The 25,442-nt window shown below is 36.7% G+C and overlaps 1 protein-coding gene across 15 annotated transcripts in view; it reads left to right on the top strand.

Moving 5' to 3' along the window:
• The window catches only part of znf804a (zinc finger protein 804A), a 255,449-nt gene that overhangs the window by 91,097 nt on the left and 138,910 nt on the right, over positions 1-25,442 (top strand). For 10 of the 15 annotated variants that reach the window (XM_087266808.1, XM_087266814.1, XM_087266811.1 and 7 more), the window contains one exon: positions 3,998-4,079. The exons of the other annotated variants lie outside the window; for them this stretch is intronic. The gene's annotated coding sequence lies outside the window, so the exon portion shown is untranslated. The remainder of the gene's footprint in view (positions 1-3,997; positions 4,080-25,442) is intronic. 15 annotated transcript variants of the gene reach the window in all.

Below are 25,442 nucleotides of genomic sequence, written 5' to 3'. Positions count from 1 at the left end.
AATATTTATTATGCTGAGGTATATACTCTGTGTCGTTTCAACAGCATGGCGACTGGAGTGTGTAATTACTTGGTTTAAAATGCGAGCTACATGCTATTATTTTTCCTCATCTCTTCTTTCATTCCTCTGTTTTTTTATGATGGTTAGCCATGGGCAGCACGTTTTAGTGCTCGGCGGCGAGGGAGACGAGGAATATGTTCACTCTAGCATTATCGCCATAAAGCTCCATTTACTTTCATGAGATCCAGCGTGACATCGCGGGGCCGGACGCAGGTCGTTATAATTATATGATACATAGATGATTCCACTCAGGCTGAGAATTGCCAGCAACAGCAAAGCTGGAGAGCATGACACCCACTAGAATGAGATCATTAAATGAGATGTATTCTGGGAGGGGAACCATCTGTCTAGTGCGCACTGGCTGGCTGTTTCTTCCTCCATTAGCAAAGCATGGGTCGCTGCCACCTCACAACTCTGCAGCCACTTTGCATGCGGATGATTGTGTGGCCTGGGTGTGCCTTTGACTTCACGGAATTAGATGTTCAGTTTGAACCCAATGTTTCCTTTTCGGAATATTTCTGGAGTTCTTGACAGCATTTTGTTGTTGAATACATCGCTAATGCAAGGAGAATTTATTAGTTATGGAGAAACGTCAAAGAATGGGGTGTTGCTTCCTAAATGTTACACAAGTTTGACATTTTGTGAGTTGTAGCAGTGTGGTTAAATTGTGCACCTCCAGACAAACTCTGGTGTGATTTTACTGAAATATATTCACACCAAACGCCAAAAAACATCTAAAATGTGTCAAAAAATGACATGATGTTACAAGATTTGACCACAAAAGGAACAGACTGTTCAAGAATACATGTTGTTGTTTTTTTTCTCTCCTTATAGTCAGGATGGTGGTCATTACAGTTCAGTAAAAGCATTAGAAACCCATCTTGTTGTGGCAGATTTTCATTTGTATGTGACAGAGAATTCTTGTCACTGTTTTGACACCTTTCCACAATTTTCAAGCATTAAAGACACCATTATGTGCACCCAATACAAGCACACTTTGATTTGACGATGTGCTGGGAACCCTGTGGATGAATCTATCCACCCGTCCGTCTTCTGGTGTCCGGCAGCAGTTCTCCTGATTGGCAGAATGTCTGGTCTCCTGCTCCGCTCCCGCTTCAGTGGAGGACGCAGGCTTCGGCATCATAGCGGACAGCGTTGACTCCTTCAGCTCTTTCCCTTCCGGTGGTGAGCCCTGCGTCCCCTGTTTCTCCCCATGCTGGGGGATGGCAGCAGGCAGATTCATTCCCTGCTAGCCTCGGGCTGCCATGGCACTCTGTGCAGATAAATGGGTTTCTCCCCCACTCAGGTTAACTCCCCAACATTCACCATTGTGGCAACTGGAAAATGTTTCCCTCATTCTCCCAGATCTCGGCACCACTGTAATGAAGTGTACTGCAACCTGGCTGCCAGTAAGAAGGAGGCGGAGAACTAATAAACTTTTAATAAGTTATTAATTAGTAAATTAAACAAACGGACGGATGGCAAAAGTAAAACAATATGTCCGGGCCCAGTCCTCTCTTATCCAGCACTGCTGTGTCTCTCCTCCGTTTAGCTTCCAGGGCTCCTTCATGAGACTCAGGACAGGTGACGCATCCAGCTATCCCTGATTATCTCCCTCACGCCACCTGCTTCACACGCACCTATGGCTCTCAGCCCCGCCTCGCTCGCCACAGGGTTATTAATGAATTACATCTTTTTTTATGCCACAATTTAAGTTCGGCGCTCTCCAGCCTAGACCGTATTCTGCACAAGACGTTTGGCCATAGGAGAAATGTTCGTGCCCACCTGAGCTTGTTTTTTCTTGAGTTTTTTTAATTCTTCACTATTCGCCAATTGGTTTTTTCCTTGCCGCTGTTGCCATTAGCTTGCATGGTTCAGGACCTGTAGAGCTGCGCATTGTTGGATTTGCTTTTCAGTGTTTGGACTTTAAGCATTGAATATTAAACCACATTGAACTAAACTGAACTTCCACACTGAAAACTGAACTGACACTGTTTCAATTGACTATAATCTTCTATGTGACGCTGCTTTGACACAATCTACATTGTAAAAGCGCTATAGAAATAAAGATGAATTGAATTAATTAATGAAGTAATTTAACTTTTTAGACCGTTTAAATATACACCTTAATTAGCTTAATTGTTTAACTGAAACTACGGCCCAATCACACTTCTATTTTGTACCGCACTACAGCACCTGCACATGTCATCTTATGTCCTTGCAATTTCTTGCTTCATATAAGATCAGACGATCGCGACTGCCGGATTGATTTCAGTTGTGTTATTTTTTGGTATTTATCTTCAGGAAATCACTGAAGGCTTATATTATGTTATCATAATGATCTAATGCAGCAATAAGATTGTAATACTGTGCATTTAACACTGTGGTCATACTCATTAATGTAAACAAACAAAAACAGCATTATACATTATAGCAAACACTGAAAAATGCTCATTGATAGCCACTAGACTTTTCTGACAAGGTATTCCAGTGTCGTCAAGTGTCAAAGTTGTGGGACTGCTGTACAGGGGTTATGATAAGGGATTTTAGATCGCGAATAGATCGCAAAATTTAGTGTTTTTTATTTTAGCGATTTTTCTTTTAAAGCATGACAGTAAAACATGAATGCAGTTATAAATACATTAAAACGTGTTTGTTTGTTGTAAAAATTCGTAATAATGAAAAAAAAAAAAACTAATTTGTGGATCTCCTTACTTCAGGGTGCAGCTGTTGCTGGGGTATTCTGGGATTTTTTTCTTACCTATGGTTTCAAGTGTGGTTGTCACGTTCGAGGTGGGGAAAAGGAGCGAGGACTCAAGTGCAAAGAAATAATGGGTATTTATTAATAATAAAATAAAAATAAAAGGCAAAACAAAACTACCCCGAGGGGAAAAACATTAACAAAACACACAAACTTGGCTGGGCTGACAAGACAAGGCAAGACTGGAGCAGGAACACGGGGAGTGTAGACAACGAACTGGCAAAAGACTGAAGACATGAGGGGGATTATAAAGCAAAAGTAAATTGACACAAACAGGTGAACATGACAAACTAATGAGTTAACAAGGAGGGTGGGACTAGACAATAGACGGGAGAGCGCATGACACAGAGAGACAACACAAGCCATGCGCTCACATAACACAGGACAAGAACATGCGGCCAATGAGAGAACTCATTAACCGCATGTTCATGACAAGACAAGCACAACACTGAAGCACATGACAAAAGCACGTGACCACAATGTAAACACCAAGCCACGTGCTTTGACAAGAGACGCAAGACACGAGCACACGATGAATGAAAACACTCACCGTGCGCTCACACACGCAGCGTGCATGCCTCATCCCAGCGCCGACCAAAACCGAAACCAACAAGACTGAGACGCTGGGAATGAAACACCACGCTGCTGACAGACGAAAACACAAACACGAGTACAAGAGCGCACGCGTCTGAGAGACAGGAGCAGGAGCGCGCACACAGAGACAGAAACAGGACCAGACATGGGTAGTGTCCGAGCTCTGCCACCAAAACAAGAATTTACAAGACCAGAGTGGCAGAACCCTGACAGTGGTCCTGAAAAGTCTTCATTTGAAGGGGTGTATACCCCTTGCCCTTAGCCCTACGCCTTCAAGCTAAAGAGAATTGGGACACCACTACCCCTTCACGGCACACGCAAAACGAGAGGTGTGGGTAAGGGGAAGGGCTAAGGGGTAGAATTGGGATTGGGCCTAAAACTTTAGCCTGTCCTTGCTGAATCAAAAAATTCATGTCAATGGCTACCAGCACTGGTAGAATAATAATAAAAAGCAATATACAGGCAGCACAAAAGAAATACTTGTGACTTCTGACAATACATTGAGGTTTTATTAAGTAAAATGATCAGTCTGGGCAAGAAATTGCTCAATAACATTTGTAACTTTTTTTTTTTTATCCACAGCCTTGGCAAACTGACATCAGCACAACATTCAAGAGGGTGTGTGGACAATTTCTGTTTGGATCGCAAGCTTCCTAAAACAGAGGTACAAATGTATGAATCTGTGCACTTTTAATAACAACAACATTTATCAAACCGACTCATTACTGTGGCTAATAAATCATAGTACACCATTAGTCTTGCCATAAACAGCCAGAAAAGAACCATCAAGAAACCTCTCTGGTGAAAGAGTTTCTAAGGGAGCATGTGTCTAGACTGCAGGATGAAACATTTTCAATGTTGCGAGATGAATTGTAAGATGAAACACTTTGACCACAAAGTATCATGTTCGGTCTGGCAGAAGAAAACGTGGGTCCTGGAGTTAATGCGGGACACCAGGCATCGATCAGTCTGTCTGAGCCTGGGACTGCAGCCCAAGCACTGCCTATCACTTTAGGTATTGGTTGCATTGGAGAGAGAGATAGTGTGTAGCTTCCTGTTTTCTTCCAGGTTGCTTTGCATTGATTTCTTTTTCTCTCCTCCTCTTGATTTTGTCGCCGGATTGAGGACTGACGCCTCCTCTCTGTGTTTGAATGCGATATCTCATGAACAAAGGGCACATTTTCCAGCAGGAACGGGGTCATCTTCAAACAATCACCTTCACCACAGCATTTGGCTGCATTGTTTATATCCGCACATACCCTCCACGCACGACCAAAGCCATTGATCGGCTGTCAATACTGTACTAAGGAAGGCGCTGAACACACCGCCATCTGATTCCTTCCATCTTTCTCTCTCTTTCTCCCCCTATTACTGCTCCATCCGTCTCCTGTGACCTCTGCTTATGTCACTGGCTTTTTTTTTTGTAATAATCCACTGAGCCTCAAATCCTCAATGCTGTATTGTAAACCACAAGAGCCGAATGCGTGCTTAATGAAATGACATTTGAAGTGGATATTCCACAAAATCATATTCTAGTCGCAAAACAGGAACCACTCAAAGGATATTTGTACAATGAATCTGGCTTAGCACGTAGCTGTACACAGAGATGTAGGCAAAACGATGTTTATGTGAACATTTGAATTAAAAAAAGTAAAGAAGACTCATTGAAGGATTAATCATTGAGTCATTGCTGTTCAGTACACACATATATGCTTTCTGTAAGTCACATAGTCTTTGCAGATGTCAATAATCATTTAAGATCATATGTGTTTCTTAATAGAATAGAATAGAATAAAATCTGTATTGTCATTGTGCAGATAAAATGATTTTAAAGTGCAAACCTCGCAGGTTTACAAATGTTATGTGCAAACTGCAAATATGGCAGTGTAAAAAAAAACAAAACAAGACATGCTCTAATTAATATAACTGAAACACTAAGATTGTAAAACCTTAACTGTTTTATTTCCTTTTATATCTTGTTATTTCTCATGTACAAATTGTTAAAACCTGTTACGTTTGTAGTGGTCATAAAACAATTGCATATAGCTGATGTATGATGCATCAACATGAATGTTTTTATTTCTGTTATCTGTTTTATCCTTGATTTTAATAATCCCAATATCCTGCTTGGCATTTGGAATATGAAAAATAATAGATGTTTCATTTATACAGAAAATCAACGATGGCATTATGGAAACAAACCATAATTTAATTCTCAAAATGAACAGAAATAATGTTGAAAATTCAAATGCATTTTGTTATCCAGCTGTCAAATCAATTTCATAGCATGCAGCTCGACTAAAATATTACTTTTCATGGCTAAAACTTTTACAGTATTGAATACACATACTGTACGTATCCTTTTCATCCTAGATTCTCATTTTTAATCAATTTACTTGATTATTTAATTTTATTTTTAAAATCTTTTCATTTTCACCACTCTTGTTAACCCCTTGTTCAAATTGTAATTTTTGTATTTTTGTTTTTTATGTTTAAAGATTTTTTGATGAAAAAATTATCTTTTATGGCCAGCTGTAAGCTTATAAGCTGTTTGGACAGAACTGTGTGTAGGTATAGTTTGTCCACAGTCATACTGGAGTGATAAAAAAGACAAGTGTCTTATTAAATTTCCTAACATTAAAATAGTATGAAAATCCCAGTGATTTTGAGGCCCACCACATCGTGACGTTGAAGTGAGGCTTTCCCCGAATTGATAAACGGGCACAAAGTTTCTATAATGACAGGTATACACGTCTACAAATTTTTTGCAAATAAATTATTAATAAAATAATTGTTACAACTCTTTTCAAAAAGATTCTTTTACAAAAGTTTTCTAAGTGTAAAATGGTTTTAAAACAGAGAATGTTTGTAATAAAGATAATAAAATTGCTATGTAATTCTTAGTTGCTATAATTACCACAATTGCATTGTGTTAGTAAACGCCTGATTCACACTGGGCTTAGGGGCTTGACAGAGGGCGTGTCTGAAGTTGGGGCTGACGCGATAGTTATAGCAGCATCAGCCAATGAAATTAATCCACAATCGGCTACCATCTAAACTTGGGTATTTGCATATAACAATCAGATTGGCTGACACTTCCATAGCAAAAGCAACCCTGCTGAAGCGGTGCTGCCGGATCGACAGTTTAGTTGCTTGACATCATCCATTCAAAGTGAATGGGAAGCATTGGGCTGACGCCCCATTTGAATAGGGGCATAGTGTGTGTGTGTGTGTACTGGAAGCATAATTTGTGTGTGACTCATCATTTCAGAAAGGCTTGAATAAACTCTACCACAAACTTACTTGGTATTTTTGACTAATAAGCTGTATTTCCACTTCATCCGAGCCTGTCTCTGCCACTGTGCTGTTTTATCTGACGTAATGCATGATGAGAAGCAAACACACGTGGAAATGGTGGGCGGGGAGAAGCAGCTCATTCACACTTAAAGCCACAGGTTACATAAACAGCTACAATGTATTTAGACACCAAAATGGTCAGATTTTGGAGGCCACAATAAAAAATATGACCAGTATTTTGAACTGAAACTTTACAGAGACATTCTGGAGACACCAAAGCCTTATCTTACATCTTGTTAAAGGGGTAAAATAGGTCCCATTTAAACAAATGTATCTTGTTTCCCTCTATAGAAAAGTTATAGTAATGAATTTACCTTTTATATGTAATACCTTCTCGAGTAAAAAAAAAAAAAAAGACATACTTGTAATGCAACAAAGATTTGTATAGACCATTTCAATGTGGTGATGCCATTGGCCCATAAACATTTCCTGTTTATTGTCAAACTCTTAAAAAAAAAAAAGGCAATATAATCAGAACTTTACGTTAAAACAGCTATCATAACTTTATTTATCAATATGTAAAGCATTTTGAATGCTATGGAAATTAAAATTGTACAACTGGAAATATGTTAGGACCATTGCCATTGTTTACATTCAATTGTCTATAGTCAACAGATTTTACTTATAGAGCTTTCAATCTTTATGTAAAAACATATAATAATGATGCTGCCATCTTCCTTAAGTTGTTCTGCTCTATTTGGCTCCAATTCTCACATAAAAACTCTACAAACATTTTCAGTAACATTTAATATTTTAGCTATCATCACTTTTATGTTTGTCTTTACACCTTACAAAAAATGAATAAAAAAATGGGTTATTTCAAACCAAATGTTTAAAATAGAAGAGCTAATGCTTTCTACCGACAAAGCATCTTGGCTGTCAGAAAAAAGATTGAGAAATTAAACTGCAAATAGCATTTCTCAAGACTTAAAAGCCTGTTGAGTCCACATTTGTTGATGGCTGATTATGATATTTTCACTATGCAAATATTTATTATGCTGAGGTATATGCACTGTGTCATTTCAACAGCATGGCCACTCGAGTGTGTAATTATTCGGTCTAAAATGCAAGCTCATGCTACTGTATAATTCACATTTCATAATGTTTTGATTAATAATTCTAACAATAATTATATGTAGCAAATGTACATTTTGAGATATGTGTCATGTTTATTTTAAATGTATTGTGCATCAGCCATCCTGCTCTATAAAATGTAAGCTATCAGTGCCAAAAGTCCATGCCACTGTATTTAGGCCCACTATTTCCACAATATGTGACCAGATAGTTCTTGGTCAGATTAAGCAAGAAACATCCACCGCATTCAGCACTGCAAGTAAAATCTCTGGATTGTGTGACTTAACAGTCTTTGTCTAGTGGGAGCAAGAGGGTAGACTGTCTTGTCAAGCGAGACAGGAAAGAGTACCCACAGTTTATGAGAGCTGGCGGTATCTAAGAATAATTACTCAACCGAATAGCCCTGAATTGCTAGTACTCTGTTCCTGGGAGTATAGCGTCCCACATTGTGCACCGGCTGTACATCAGTAGACACATATTGTTACATAAGCTGAAAAAAGTATATATATTTCTTTCTTTTCCCCAAGCAGGCCTTTGCTGGAGAATTTATGGCCATCAAGCATATGCCAGTACAGTCCCCCATCAGTGTGGCAGTTGTGCCCATTGAGATCATTTAGTGATGATGATTTCATTAACACGACGGTAATTGTCACATGAACAGATACAATGACAATTATGAAATGGATTTGTTGTGCCACGTTCGCAAGTGGCTTCTTTTTCCAGATCTCTTGGGATTGTCAGGTAATTGGAGCTTTACTTAGCTGACTGGTAATCGGTGGCACAGCTCACAGGGCTTTCATAAAGGCCCGATTTGCTCTGAGCTTAGTGGATTCTGCAGTTTTTGTACTGACACAAGCCTCCACAATTACTGTTTGTTTTTGTTTTTTTCATATAAAAAATAATAATTAAATAAATTAATTAATAATGATGATGATAATAATAATAATAATAATAATAATAATAATAATAATAATTATTATTATTATTATTAATAATATTATTATAGATGCTGTTGTTGCTGTAAAACTACTACTGCTACTACTACTACTACTACTACTACTACTACTAATAATAATAATAATAATAAAGTGACAGTTTATAGTAATTTTTTTCTATTATGTTTAATAAAATAATAATAATATTAATAATAATAATAATCAGAGTTTACAGTATTTTTTTCTTTTTTATTATGTTTATTAAAAATAAAAATAAGAATAATAAAAAAATAAAAATGATAATAATAATCACAGTTTACAGTAATTGCTTTTATTTTTAATAATAATAATAATAATAATAATAATAATAATAATAATAATAATAATAATAATAATGATTATAATAATCACAGTTTATACAGTTTACTCAGTCCCCCCCATTTTTAACCTGAATTCCTATATGCTAAATATTCCTTGAAATCATAACATAAGGTCTTAGGGCTGGGCTATTTTGCCTAAAATCAAAATCTCGAATAACTGAAGATTTTACCTCGATTTTTATCCTAATTTATTTATGATTTTTTTTACCCTCTCCGCGCCGCCCACACACAACAACTTTACCAAGCTGACCAATCATAGAGCTTGTGATATGCGTCATCGCAAAGTTTAGTTACATTTTTTGAGAGGTCTGTGTCTGCGTTATGGTAAGGTGTACAGTGTGAAGGCTGCACCAGACCATATTCTGTGCTTGACACAGAGTGTAAACAGAGCACTGTCACGTGACTCCACATGCGGTGGGGAAAAAAATGGAAAAACATTACCTGGAAAATCAAGTATAGTTTCTGAATGTTGATTTCGTTTACTTTTTGATTTATCACCCAGCTCTATAAGGTCTATATTTGTTTTGGTTTTCACATTGACTTAATAATATTTTTTATACTTGTCCAGTGTTGTCCAGGGAAACCATTTTCATATTAATGATTTTCAACTCTATGTAACACATACAACATAAGGCTATGGTACACATAATGTGCATAAAAAAAATAAAATTAGGGCTTCACGATATTGTAAAATACTGACATTGCGATACTTTTTTTTTTTTCCTGCGATGCATATCGGCTCTATGCACAGCTTGAGTTTTAAAGCTAATGATAAACTTCCACGAAAACTTAATGTGAATATTTTCAATTTCACAAGCTTGTTTTTACAGTATTGATGTTGTAAATTAAAATACATTCGGTTAAATAGACCTAAGCATTTGTTTAGTTTTTAAGCATAAAACAAGATGCAAGACTATTGTAACCACTAGCACTGTCAGTAACAACAGGCCATAGCACATAAACTCCAATGAAAATAATGGGGTAAACTAAACTGTCATTTAAATTCTTGTCCGATCTGAGACCCACTTCATATCGTATATCTAACAGGCAGTGAAGATCACTGATTTTTAAAGAAATCAGACCTTAAAAATGACAATTTTGCAATGGAAAGACTGGCTGAAAATTAAAAGTCTGTGTGCATATAGCCCATTGCGATTTCACCAAATGACTGTAATAACACTATTTGAAAAAAATACCCTATAATTTTAGGCTGACTGATGATTTTGTAGAAAAGTGCATCTGCATAAAATACAATAAATGATAAATAAAGTAAAGTTTCCTGAGAGTCTAGTTACATTCATGTACATGAATTGAACAATCAAAAGTCAATTACAACACAATTTCAATTAACCTTTTTTTATAGTTACTAATTATTGTGCCTGAATGATTTACCTGTCTTGAAATGTTCACACAGTCACAAGCTCTAAAAACATTTGCAAATGACATACATTTCAATAAATTTACAATTCAACTTAGCAATATCCACAAATAATGAGTGCTTTCAACTGTGGCTCCTGGTCAACTATAAACTCAATGTGACTGTTACAGATGCAAACATTGCAGTATCGATGATGAATTGATATATTCTGCAGCCGTATAGTTAAACTCATGTGAAATAACATTGTAATATTGTAGTATAAAATAAACAAATCTTGCTTTTTAAAGCAGAAGTTAAATTCACCAAATTCTGATTTCCACATGACATTAATCACTTTACAGCGACTTCCTAGTAGATTTAAAGTTTTACGTTTGGCACATTTACTATCTATCAATGAATAAATTTGCTAAATAATTTCACTTAGTATGTTATTGTCCTTCACCAGTTTGGCAAGCATATACTCTACAGCACTGATTAAAAAACTAATGAAATGAATGTTGTTTCTGCTACATCCTTATTCCAAAATAGATTAAATTCATGTATTTCCGCAAAATTCTACACACAATACACCATAATGACAATGTGAAAAAAGATGTTTTGAAATTGTTGCAAATTTATTAAAAATAAAAAAAAAAACTGAAAAATCACATGTACATAAGTATTCACACCCTTTGCCATGGAGCTCTAAATTAAGCTAAGATGCATTCTGTTTCCATTGATCATTCTTGAGATATTTCAGAAGCATAATAGGAGTTCACCTGTGGTAAACTCGGTTGATTTGACATGATTTGAAAAGGCATACACCTGCCTATATGAGATCCCAGGGTTGACAGTGCATGTCAAAGCACAAACCAAGCATGAAGACAAAGGAATTGTCTGTAGACCTCAGAGACAGTACTGTTTTAAGGTACAAGGCTGGGGAAGGTTACAGAAAAAAATTCTGCTACTCTTAAAGTTTCAATGAGCACAGTGGTCTCCATCATCCGTAAGAGGAAGATGTTTGAACCACCAGGACTATTTCTAGAGCTGGCTGGCCATCTAAGCTGAGTGATCTTTGATTAGTCAGAGAGGTGATCAATAACCCGATGGTCACTCTGTTCAATTCAATTCAATTCAATTTTATTTGTTTAGCGCTTTTACAATCAAAGCAGCTTCACATAAATGGTCATAGTAGCTGGAACAGTGTAGTTCAGTTTTTTGTGTTTAAGTTCAGTTCAGTTTAGCTCAGTTCAGTGTGATTTAAAATCTTTACTGAGAGTTCAAACACTGAAGAGCCAATTCATCGATGCGTAGCTCTACCAATCCTGAACCATGCGAGCCAGTGGCGACAGGGGAGAGGAAAAAAAAAAAATTCACCTGATAGGAGTGAAGAAAAAAAACCTTGAGAGAACCAGCATTAGTTGGGCACGACCATTTTAATTTCTCCGCTGGCCAAAAGTCTTGTCTGAGCTCCAGCGTTCTTCTGTGGAGAGAGGAGAACCTTACAGAAGGACAACCATCTGTGCAGCAATCCACTAATCAGGCCTGTATGGCTGAATGGCCAGACAGAAGGCACTTGCCGCATGGAATTTGCCAAAAGGCATCTAAAAGACTCGCAGACTATAAGAAGCAAAATTCTCTGGTCCGATGAGACTAAAATTGTCTGAATGCCAGGTATTACGTTTGGAGAAAACCAGGCACCATTCATCACCTACAGTGAGGCATGGTGGTGGCAACATCATGCTGTGGGGATGTTTATTAGCAGCAAGAACTGGACAACTAGTCAGGATAGAGGGAAAGATGAATGCAGCAATGTACAGAGACATTCTGAATGAAAACCTGCTTCTGATTGCTCTTGTCCTCAGACTGTGGCGACGGTTTATCCTCCAGCAGGATAAAAAAAAAAAAAATCAATGGAGTGGCTTCACAATAACTCGGTAAATGTCCTTGAGTGGCCCAGCCAGAGCCCAGACTAAATCTTATTGAACATCAATGGAAAGATCTGAATAAATAATAAATTTGCAACAATTTAAAAAATCTTTTTTTCACATTGTCATTATGGGTAATGTGTGTAGAATTTTGAGGAAATAAATGAATTTATTTCATTTTGGAATAAGGCTGTAACAAAAAAAAAAAAAAGGAAAAAGTGAAGCGCTATGGATACTTTCCTGATGCACTGTATCTTTAAAATAAGTTATTTTAAAGACCTCAAAATAAAACTTGTCTCATGTTTAGGACACATTAGATAACAGTATTTACTTTCCTGCTGCAGGTCATTCTGTGTACTTTGCTATTTTTGCGCTCTTTTCAAACTATTGTATATTGATATTAATGATTTTACCTCGAACCATATTGTTTCTAAAAATATGTACACTTTAGACATATTACGGCATATGTTATTTCGAAACAATCACCATCATGATGATGCAGTTGCTAGCAAAAATAGATAAAAACTGCAAAAAAACATGAAATATAAATGAGTCAACATTTTATATACACAGTAAATTATATATAAACATAAACATTTTACCTCTAAATCATGCTGTGATTACCCAATCAGAGTCATCTTTTCTAGAGGGTTGCGCAATCAGTCTTGTTGAACCAATGTTTAGATATGTTTACTGGCAAACAGAATAAAAATAGCCCAGTGATAAGGAAAATGTTGTTGCAGTACACAGATTCCCCAGCTTCGCTCTATTTATTGCCTTATGATGAAGAGAAGATGTGAAAGATCATAATATAAGTGCTGTTTGAGCTGGCTTGTGAAATTAAATGTGCACACAGTTGATCATCTTGCATATTGAATTCTTCTAAGTGCTTTTACTCTCCAGTCAATTCATTTTATTGACTCGCACATATGTGCTGCATTCAGGGCTTGTGGTGTTTCATTTAAGAGCAGATGAAAAGACGTGCAGTTGGAGATCTTTCATCTTTAATATAGCTATTTTCTCACATGCTGTCGCTTGATATATTCCTTACTGTCATATCTCGACTATCATGACTGTTCGACTTCAGTGTGCTTCTTGGGTTACAACATGGCAACTACAGTATGGCCCCATTCATGAAGCTCATTCATTTGCATATTTACAGAGTTTCTGCACTCCTGGTATTTTGCACTCTTGGTTCGCTGTCGGCAATGTAGGAAGGTTATTATTAGGTTTTGTGCAGATGCTTTTTATCCAAAGCACTTTTCAGTACACTTGATAGGGAACAATGCCCCTGGAGTTACTTGGGGTTAAGTGCTTTGCACATGAGCACAATGGTAATACAGAAAGTCCTCCATTCCTCAGGTCATATATCAGTTTCTCTTGATTTGTACCTAGTTTTTAGGTCTGAACTTCATCCACACTTAATTACCATTCATTGTATAGATTTTTACTAGGGGTTTGACGAGACGCTTACTACACAAGACGATACAAAAAATGGGGTCCACCAGACCAAGACAAGATTTTTACACAATTTTAAAGAAATCCTTGATGAAATATATGAATGGTACATATAATATTTTATTCAACTGAAAAGAAAAATACAAAAACTATTTAGTTGCTTTCATTAAATAAACTTGCAACTCACAAGACAACTTTTCACCTCAATGAGAAATCTTGTCAAGATTTAATCTCATGAGATATTGTAACACGACATCTCCTCACACCCCTAATTTTTACTGTATTCACTCTATACCACTGAGCTAGGTTATTGTACATTTAGCAAGTAATAGATTAGATTAAGGTTGTTTTGATGCATGTTGGGCTCCGGTAGGGCTGCCCTTTGTCACCAATTCTGTTCATAATTTTTAGGGACGGAATTTCAAAGCGTAGTCTTGGGCTGAAGAGGGTCTGGTTCGGGGACCACAAGATGTCATCTCTGTTATTTACAGACGATGTCGTTTGCCATCTACAGGTTAGAGGAAAGTCCTTACCCCAGTTCAAGTATCTTGGGGTTTTGTTCATGAGTGAGGGAAGGATGGAGCGTGAAATTGAAAGGCGGATCGGTGCAGCGGTAATTTGGCCGATGTACAGGTCCATTATGGTAAAGAAGGAGCTGAGCCGAAAGGCAAATCTCTTGATTTACCGGTCAGTCTAGATTCCTACTCTCACCTATGGTCATGAGCTCTGGGTCATGACCGAAAAGACAACATCTCTGATACAAGCGGCTGAAATGTGCTTCCTTCGCAGGGTGGCAGGGCGCACCCTTATAGACAGGGTGAGGAGCTCTGTCACCTGGGAGGAGCTCAGAGTTGAGCTGCTGCTCCTCCACATCGAGAGAAGTTAGCTGAGGTGGCTCGATAAATCTGTTTCAGATGCCTCCAGGACGCTTACCTAGGGAGACACGCTGGAGGGACTATATCCAATGGCTGGCATTGGAACTCCTCAGGATCCCCCCGGAGGAGCTGGAGAAAGTGCCTGGGGAGAGAGAAGTCTGAGGTTCTCTCCTAAGACTGCTGCCCCTGTGACCTGGCCCTGGATAAGCAGATGAAAATGGTGATGGTGATGATGATATAGCATATTAAAAGAGGTCTAAAAAGAATACCAAGCACTAAATGAGAGTGAAAATGGACTTTTTCTGCATGATTATCAATCTTCAAAGGCTTTGTTTTAATTATATAAATCTATGGCATAGTTACGGTTTAATGTTTGAAAGCAAGGAAAACAAACTGCTATAATTGAAGTTTTCTAAACTAATTTAGAGAGAATCACATTTAAACCCTGTTGTCTTGGCCCTCTCTGCGTCTCAAGTCCACTGATGTACATGGTGAGCAAACAGGGCATACTTGTAACAGCGGTAAGCTTGAAAAAGAAATGTGATCACACCGCCTCGCAGGGTTCATTTTAAAAATTAAATGCAGCCATATGTACTTCTGGCTACATAATTCACGATCTCCAGAAATGTATACAGGGCTACGTTTTCGAATAAGCCTATGTTTCTTACTTCCCTTATTTGAGTTTTTAAAGAATCCCCCAATGCACCTAATCTTCACCTTTTCCTCCTTTACTTTAGCAGCTCTCGAGAATGACCTGATTTCTGAGCTCAGGGTTCTTTCCCGGGACAGCATGCCAAACCTGCTATTAGTATCAAGCAATATCTAATTGTGAATTCTTGAAATATTAGTTTTGTACTTTTAACTGTAGTCATGTAAAGTACTATTGTTATTATTTATTATTAACAATAGCAGTTGTAGAGGAAGTATAAATGATAATTATTGTTATAAAGCGCTTAGTTCAACAGTATTAGCAATATTGGTTTACTCATTTGTAATTATGTTCCAAATTTGATTTGTTTGCAATAAGTAAAAATATTATTAGTTTTAATAATAAAACAAAATAGCAAATTAAATGTGTTTACCCTATGTGGTCTGCTTGTTTTTAAATTAAAAAAAAAAATGCAGATGCTGTTAGTTTAAGGCCCTGAATATTAGTGTGTACTATATAAAATATATAATAAACACGTACAGTCTAAAGGCAAGTCATTGTCCTGTCAGGTTTCTTTACTGAAGAAAAAAAAAAAAATTATATATATATATATATATATATATATATATATATATATATATATATATATATATATATATATATATATATATATTTATACACACAGTGGAAGTCAGAATTATTAGACCCTCTGAATTATTAGCCCCCCTGTTTATTTTTTTCCTCAATTTCTGTTTATCAGAGAGATTTTTTCAACACATTTCTAAACATAATAGTTTTAATAACTCATTTCTACTAACTGATTTATTTTATCTTTGCCATGATGACAGTAAATAATATTTGACTACATATTTTTAAAACACTTCTATACAGCTTAAAGTGACATTTAAAGGCTTAACTAGGTTAATTAGGATAACTAGGCAGGTTACGGTAATTAGGCAAGTTGTTTTATAACGATGGTTTGTTCTATGGACTATAAAAGAAAAATAATAATAATAGCTAAAAGGGGCTAATAGTTTTGACCTAAAAATACTGTGAAAAATTCCTTGCTCTGTTGAACATCATTTGGGAAAAAAAAAAAAAAAATTATATATATATATATATATATATATATATATATATATATATATATATTAAGAAAATCAAAGGGGGGCTAATAATTCTGACTTCAACTGTGTGTGTGTGTGTGTGTGTGTGTGTGTGTGTGTGTGTGTGTGTGTGTGTGTGTGTGTGTGTGTGTGTGTGTGTGTGTGTGTGCGTGCGTGCGTGCGTGCGTGCGTGCGTGTGTGTGTGTGTGTGTGTGTATATATGTATGAACAATGTTTCGTTTTTTTTTTTTTTTTTTAATGATTTAGAAAAATAAGGGACTAATAGTTTAAAATGTTTTGCAGCTTTAAAATAAGCATTTTCTCCAGACAATCAGTTTGGGCCTTCAAAAAAATTTTCAGAGAAAAAGGTGGACCTCGAAGTGAAAAAGGATGAGAACCAAGTCTGTCTCATGAATAATACTGAAAACTTAAAGATGTCACATTGTACCCACCGGTACAGACATTTAGTCTCCATACTGGAATTTACACAAGTGATGTAGCTTTAAAATTTCTTTTCAAATCGAAAGAACTAATTTGCTAAAAATAATGCAAAATTAAATGTTATATGTCCGTCAGCATCTTACAAATGTGTTTTGGTGTTCCGTGACCCTTCAAAGTGGCTGAATCTGCACAGGCTGGATCACTGGTGACTGTGACAATAATTTTATAGTGCAATAGTATAATAAAGTGTTACAACAATTAAAACACATTAAAATGTTTTATTATGCCTAAATGAACTTATAGCCATTTAAAACAGTTGTTAGTTAATTCATTCATTTTCTTTTCGACTTAGTCCCTTTATTAATCTGAGGTCGCCACAGCGGAATGAACCGCCAACTTATCCAGCAAGTGTTTTATGCAGTGGATGCCCTTCCAGCTGTAACCCATCACTGGGAAATAAAACAGTTGTTTAACTATGTTTAATTTTTTATTCATCAAGAAAAAAAATAGCCACTTATTGGCTATCACCCATAATTAATATTTGATTCAGAAACAACCAAATGCCAAAGTCGTGAATTATTTATTCACTGAAACAGCTGCCGATCCCTTTAATGAATACAAGACCAGTCTTGCTGGCAAGAGATGAAATCACACTCGGATTATACGTAGCCTACATGAAGAATTTAGACCTTCAATCAACGTGAGATATTTTAAAGACAGCACAGGACATCTGCTCCTGAAACAGACACACAGGAAGCAACCATTACAGAAAAGAACAATTTGACGACACAAAACAGATTTAGACGCGTCATTAAACATAAACATACTATTAACTGATATTGATCATAATCCATAGAAAGACCTTGAGGGAGGCGTTAACAATAAAAGGAAGTTGGGTCTGTCAGGCAGTGATAGATGCTACCAAAATCCTCTCAGTGTTGGATAAAAGCTCCTCAGTGGTTTTGCCCTGAGGGTGTTATTGCAATATACATGTCTGTGGTCAGTATGTTTGTTTTTGGGAGGTGCAGATCTTCCATTACCCGCAGCTGTGCATGAATACCTCAAAACTCTCCAGCCGGGAGGATCAGCGCTAGATGGATGAGATGAACTGAGATAGGGCAGAGCTCCGGGGGAGACGCTATCATATAGTCCCTGTTGATGCACAAATGATAAAAATCCCCACTGCCTCGGTGGAAGAGGATGCGTTTAACTGTGGACTTAAGCTTGAATAACAGGCAGTAAATGCTTTAAGGCTGAGTCCCTGTGGCGGCGAGTGTGTGTTTACTTAGTAGAACAGGAATTTATGGTTAAAAAGTATTTCATTCAAGGTAATTTATAGGCAGTTTACCTATAATTGTGGCTATGCCATGATGCGGTATCATAGTTTGAAAGAGATGATAGTTTAAAATATAATTGAAGTTAGCATTATTAGCCCTCCTGAATTATTATCCTTCTTGTATTTTTTCCCCTCAATTTCTGTTTAACAGAGAGAAGATTTTTTCAACACATTTTTTATCATAATAGTTTTAATGAATCATTTTTAATAATTGATTTCTTTTTATCTTTGCCATGATCACAGTAAATAATATTTGACTCGATATTTTAAGACATTTCTTAAAGACAAAATGTTTTTTAAAAAAAAATAATAACTGTTTTTAATCTAGCCAAAGTAAAAGACTTTTTCCAGAAGAAAAAATATTATCAGACATAATGTGAAAATTTCCTTGCCCTGTTAAAAATAATTTGGGAAATATTTAAAAAAGAAGAAAAAAAATCAAAAGGGGGCTAATAATTCTGACTTTATATATATATATATATATATATATATATATATATATATATATATATATATATATATATATATATATATATATATTTGTATATATGTATAAGCAGAGGGCAAAAATATTTAAAGTCTCTAGTGGGAGCTTTCAATTTTGTTGTTGCCAGTAGTCAAGAATTTCCCAAAACCCCCCATTCTTTTAATTCTGGTTAAAAGATACATTATTTGTCATGTGTTTCACTTAATATTTGATATCTGGCCTAATGGTTAGCGAGTTGGACTCAAATGTCGATGGTTCGATTCCCTGACCCGGCAGGATTTGAAGGTGCCGAAAAGGTGCTCACTTTCTCCATCCCTATACCCAGCTGAGATGATCCTGAGCAAGGTACCTAACCCCTAATTGCTCCCTGGGCACTGGAAGCAATAGCTGCCCACTGCTCTGGGTGTATGCACACGGTCTGTGCGCACTCACTCCTCAAACAAAATGTGTGTGTGTGATCTTGGATGGGTTAAAAGCAGAGGACCAATTGTAAGTTTTGGCAAAACAGACTCATTATGCTTTGAAGACACTAATAAATGAGTTGGAGTTCGGCAATCTCCATTTAAGAAATTCTGCTTAAATGAAAGTATCAGAGACTGTGAGCTGATTCTCAGTGAAATGAAATGCAATAAATCTAAACATGATCTTGACTGTAGAAAATGGAAATCTAAATCATAATAATAGCTGAGCATTAGGCGTAACAGCCACTGTATTGAAGGACATGCTCAGTGACACAAAGTCATTACTTACTGACAAATTACCACAGACAATAAAGTTACATGTTTTGCATTAATGTTTTTTTTTTTTTTTTGTCATGTAAATGAGATATCTACAAATATTTGTTACACAGTATTGTATACAACTTTACAGAAATAGACCTTTATGTACATCAGTAGAACAAGGTTTAAATGTTTGAGTTCAGCTCATGAAAATGGGAGCAAAAACAATAGTGGTGAGTTTATGCTAGGGATGCAATTGTCTGACCGGCAAAAAAGATGGAACCTGATCTTTTTTGTTAAAAATGCTTGTTTGAAACCTGGATGGTTTTTGGTTTCAATTTGGTTGATCTATGTCTATTTTTGTTTACAAACTGCACTGCAAAAACTACTGAGGCCACAAAATGAAATGTTAACAGAGATCAGAGAAATTTACAGTGAAGCACAGACGCACACTGACAGGTGTTTACAGTCTGAGTACAGACAAAATATGGAAATGGCAGAATACTAATTGTAAAACACAAGATGCAGTCATTTGAACATTTGTTTTTAAAGGTTCATTCATTTTATTCTTACGTTATTCAGTTCAACAGACCTTGTGCTGTTTCAGGGGGTGCTGAATACATGTATAATCTGTCTTTTCCTAATTTTGCATATTGACGAATAGCTGTATTGATATTACTGTAGAGGCTCAATATCAGGTTGCATTACCCACATCTAAAATGCCAGTCTTTTTTTTTTTTCTTTTAAAATAAAAGTCCTGCATATTATTGCTTAAAAATAAGTGAGGAAATAATGTTTTAATCTTACTAGGAAACATTGTGGATAAAAAAAAAAATAATAATAATAAAATAAAAAAACAGCCTGGGTTGTGCATATTAATGATTCCATGTGGACCATCAGAGTTGGTGTTTTATTCAGGTTGGCCTGTTTTTCACTAATATTTCACACTTGCTTGATTTACATGAAAATTAGCAAACAATGGTGTTTGAAGCTCATGAAATGACACTTACTGAACTCTTATTATTGAGCAATGCCAAGGCATATCTAAATGCAGATTGCTTTCTTTGGCAAATTTACACAAAAGTATCTTTGTAATTTAGTGCACTTCCCATTGCATTGCTTCCACATTAAAAAACCAGGTTACACTTTAGTGTAATTTCTTTTTAGGTCACAAACCTATTAGCCAGTGTTGTGATGTGGACACACTGTCTGTATGCACTTGACTCTATCAGTGCTAATTTCATTGACAAAAACATTTCTTCCAATCAGAATCCAATCAGAATTAATCTTGGAGTGTGATGCATGACGCACACACATTTGAATAGTAACTGAACCACAGTAGACACGGGATGCGATTACATCATCGTCCACAGAGGCATCTGTCAGATTAAACTATAACAATGGCAACAGCTGAAAGAAAAAAGTAGATTCAGGTTTGATGTCAGGACAAAAGATATAAACTTTATGGGGAGGAAATCGCTGATTAAAACAACAAATGTAAACTCTGCAAAAATAGCAAAGGTAAACTCTGATCTTTTTTATTTTAGCTGTATGCGCTTTTGCTTAACTGAAACATAGCCTCTTGCTGACCTTAAAAGAATTTACTCCGTTAGATTGTACAAAGTTATTAAATTGGTCAGACTTAAATTTATAAGATCACGGCGTACATTTTCGTGAGTTGTTTCCTCGCGTGTTTCATTTAGGCTGCGGCTACAGTTTAGCTATCCCACTAACACCAGCCATTTAAAGTGTACCTGTATCACAAAATTGCTTTATTCATGACGTCATTTAGTGATGCGATAATTTCTTACGTCTGTAAGGATGTAATGATACTGTAGTGCTATAATCTCCTCTTATCAGGAAGTCACATTCAAAGGCAAGATCAACGAAACTGACTTGATGTGAAGCCACTTTTATTTTTTACATACTTTTCGGCTTTATAATTCCTCAATGCGAGTAAACAGCCATGGGACTGATTGCGCATTTTACAAGATAAAACATTATCATCTGCCAGTTATGTGTCAGTACATATTTACTCACTGCTATTATAGGTTTGGTGGTTTGGGTATGTTTAATCGCATTAAGATGTAAGGGATGGTTCAACAGTGTAATTATTAATGTAAATATATGCAAGTAATTTTAAAATATATGTACAATGTTTGTACATATGTACATAATAAATGCATTGTACCAAGTGATTATTTTAAATGTACACACATAAGCTGCATCCCAAATGGCACACTACACACTATGCACTCATTTACTATGTACTTATGCACTTACACACTCAACAGGATAGTATATGTATGTAGTGGCGTCCCAAATGGCACACTAATGATTTTTTTACTATATTCAAACCGTTTCCCTGATGACGTTTGATGGTTGCCAAATCAGTGAAATAAATGACCGAATTATCAAATAATACCTGCCGTGAATATTGCCGCATTCACAATCGGGAGGCGCTATAATCACTCTCGTAGGAGAATTTTGTTTTCACCAACCAAAATAAATAGTTATTCAACATGTGCGTCCGATAGCTCCGCCCCTTCCGCTACGTAAGCAAACCTGCGGTCGTTGAGTGCGTGAAGGGTTCATCATTACACACTTCCTTTTAGCGGCTGAATGAGTGCATCATCCGGGTAATTAAAGTGCACTTATTATTTTTAGAGTTTCCAGTGTGAACACACTACTTACACTATTTATACTACAAAATGGCATAGAATAGTGCATAAGTATGCGATTTGGGACGCAGCTATAGTACTTAATGTGAATGTAACCAAAAACTAAAATGTCACATATTTCCCACACCAGCAGTGAGGATTGAAGAAAATTGCAGATACCAGCAACTGATTTTTAACTGGAAGGTTTCAAGCTTGCAGATAGTTTTGCAGAAACTTTATCTTTTTGCAGATTTTGCACATATTTTGCATAGGGTCAGTTGACAACCTGTGATGGAAGTTAAACCTTTGGGTGAGTTTGGTTTGCACTGTGCTGTATTTTCAGATTTTTAATGCATTTGTTTTATTGCACACTGCCATACATAATTTAGTGGGCAACATCTCTGAAACTTTGCTACAAAACCCACCAACAATGTGACAATGTTTAGTAAACAGAACACATAAGAATCTTGTAGCTTTATATTGGGTTGCTGTGTCTTACATCACATTTGTCTCATTCGCCTCTAAAAAAAACGCTTTGTGGGGATTTTCACTGAATCTTACACATGTAATGAATGATTTGGTGCGATTTGAATTTTAAAGCACTTGGAAGGATTTAGGGTTTTCCACAGGAACATGATTGTTGGCATGTTTTCGGCGCTGGCTTTGCTAGTGGTCTTTGGATATTAAACAATCACAAAACTAGTGCAGGCAGAAGAAAAGCCACCTCAGAGGGCGAGCATGGCTTTTCTCTACACCACTTTCACCTCTGTAATTACTGACAGATCGCCTGAAGATTTGAAGATGGGAAGGCTTGGAGATGTTGATTAAAAGTACAATTTAAAATATAGCCCAGACATCATCCTGCAGGGATCTTGTTTTGCTGATTGATGTAGAAACCTTGGTCATTTTGATTGATGCTCTTGCAAAGTAAAATACTACATGCAGTTATGACTTTATTTCAATGATTTCAATGTATGTATGTATACATGCATGTATTTATTTATGCTTTTAATGAGTACAATACTATAAATCTATGAAAACTACAATATTCATTGCAATATATATAATTTGCTGTAACAATATTATATGAGTATAATATCATATTAGTAGTGTGCGATGGCTTGAGGCCGCAGGCCGAGTGTCTTAGGGTGCTTACACACCTACACTTTTGTTTCGGAACGTATCTCGTTTGCCCAGTTAGTGCGGTTCGTTTGGCATATGCGAACAGGGCAATCGCGCTCTGTTCAGCGTCAAAGTAATCGCTCCGAGATCGCTTTAATGAGGTAGTCTCGGCTCCATTGAAACGAACCCTGGAGCGGTTCGATTGCAGTGAGAAATCTGATCCGAGCGCGGTTATATCACAGTGTTTTATGGATATGTAATAGGCTTACGGCTATATGAAGAGAGAATTATGAGTATGGCGGGAAGTTTCGCGAGTCTCTGGATGCCCGCAAACAAGTGATGATCTCCTGGTAATCTCGCGTCTCCCTCCCGGTCCTCAAATAGGCATCGTCGTGCACCTTTCACACCCCTCCCACGCACGCACCCTGTCAATCACCACCAAACCACCACCTCTCCTGACAGCTTAGCGGGACGCTGCAAAATAAACCCTGACACTCTGACCAATGTAAGGAGAGTTTACTCGCACGTGACTTGTTTTAGCTCTTTTGGTCCGATTAGAAACTTTGCAGTGTGAAAGCAAACCGCTCCAAGAGCAAAGAGCAACAATGTAACAATTGTTACAGAACAACTGAATTGATTCACAGGTGTGAAAGCACCCTTAGTAAACCACCAGTGACGATATACAGCCACAACACATTGCTACAAGTGTCATATTGCATTCATACAACAGTTTGACAGTATAATTATGTAAATAAAAAAGGAAATCAAACAAGGAGAGTCTCAAAAATCTTTTTGTACGAGGAGCTACTTTATTCCACCATTCATTCACATCTGCAGCTTATGGTCAAAACAGCAGAAACCATTGCTTAAAAACACGTCACTTTAGAGCTAGTATTTGAAGAATGATTCTCTTGCGTAATATATAAAGTGATGACAAAACAGGGGATTTTCCTCACATTTTAAGATTAGAAGGCTAAAATAGCATGAAATGCCATCAGTCAAGAGACATTTGAAGATCACAATAATTAACCTTGAAAAAGCCAAAGCAAACACTGGCAGATTACTATGGTATAAATACAACACTACAACATACAAAAAAAGAGAGATCAACTTAGAAAGATACTTACCTACTTTTAGAATTATTTGATCAGCTGTAGTTTGAAATTATGCTGAGTTTTCCTTCTCTAATGCTGCGTTCACACCAGACGCAGATGAAATGCAAAAGACGCAAATAGACATCCTGCGCTGGGATACATGCGAACGAGGTGGCGCAAATGACTCGTTTTGACGGGAGTTGAGCATTTAGCATGAATTGCTCAAGTTGGAAAATTTGAACTTCAGTAGACATTAGCACCGCCTTAACCAATTAGGAGTTTTCTCTTGTAGAGGTAAAATTATGACATAGTGCCTGTTGTTGGTATCACAGGGGAAATTCCCCTTGCCAACACCGGACAACAGTTCATCAAACTGGGTTCGGCTTAGTCGGAAGCACCACTGACTGCTTCCACCATCCAGGTATAGTTTCTGGAGGAGTTGATAAACTCACAGAGCTGGGTGCACCTCTGAATGGATCTAGTGAACTCAGACACGCCTCGAAATGAATCAACGCTGTTTATCAGCCTTACTAAAGCACATGAACACAGCCATTCTCTTACTAAAATCCATGTTAGCCATTTAGCAATGAAGCTAAAGTCACCTGGCAGACAGAAGTCTGCCCTTGTCGCACGGCAATAACTCTCACACCTCTTACCCTAAACAGATCTAAACTGTTTTTTTCTACAAAAAATACAAAGCTGGTTATGTTTCCCAGCTGTCTTATTCCTTTTTTTTCGCTCGATATTGTGAGTAATGCTCCGTTTAAGCTTTCGGCATAGTAACGTTAGTCATAATAATAGCGAATAGGTCATGAGTTATTGATCCGGAAAATACGAATCTGTTGCTAACTTTACTGAACTTCATATTTCCATCTATTTTAAGCTACGAATATTTGAAATTACAAATCAACAGAACAAAACCGAGATATGATCACAAAATGAGCACTTGCGATTAATGTACTTTACCCCCAGCTGTTTTTCAGTAATTTATAAACAGCACACAAACGAACTGACAGTTGTAGGTAACTTAACGTTCTGTACATTGTTAT

Source organism: Danio rerio, chromosome 9 (genome assembly GCF_052040795.2).
Source record: "Danio rerio strain M-AB ecotype USA chromosome 9, GRCz13ab, whole genome shotgun sequence".
NCBI classification, from domain to species: domain Eukaryota; kingdom Metazoa; phylum Chordata; class Actinopteri; order Cypriniformes; family Danionidae; genus Danio; species Danio rerio.
This window is presented reverse-complemented; position numbering and strand designations above follow the sequence as displayed.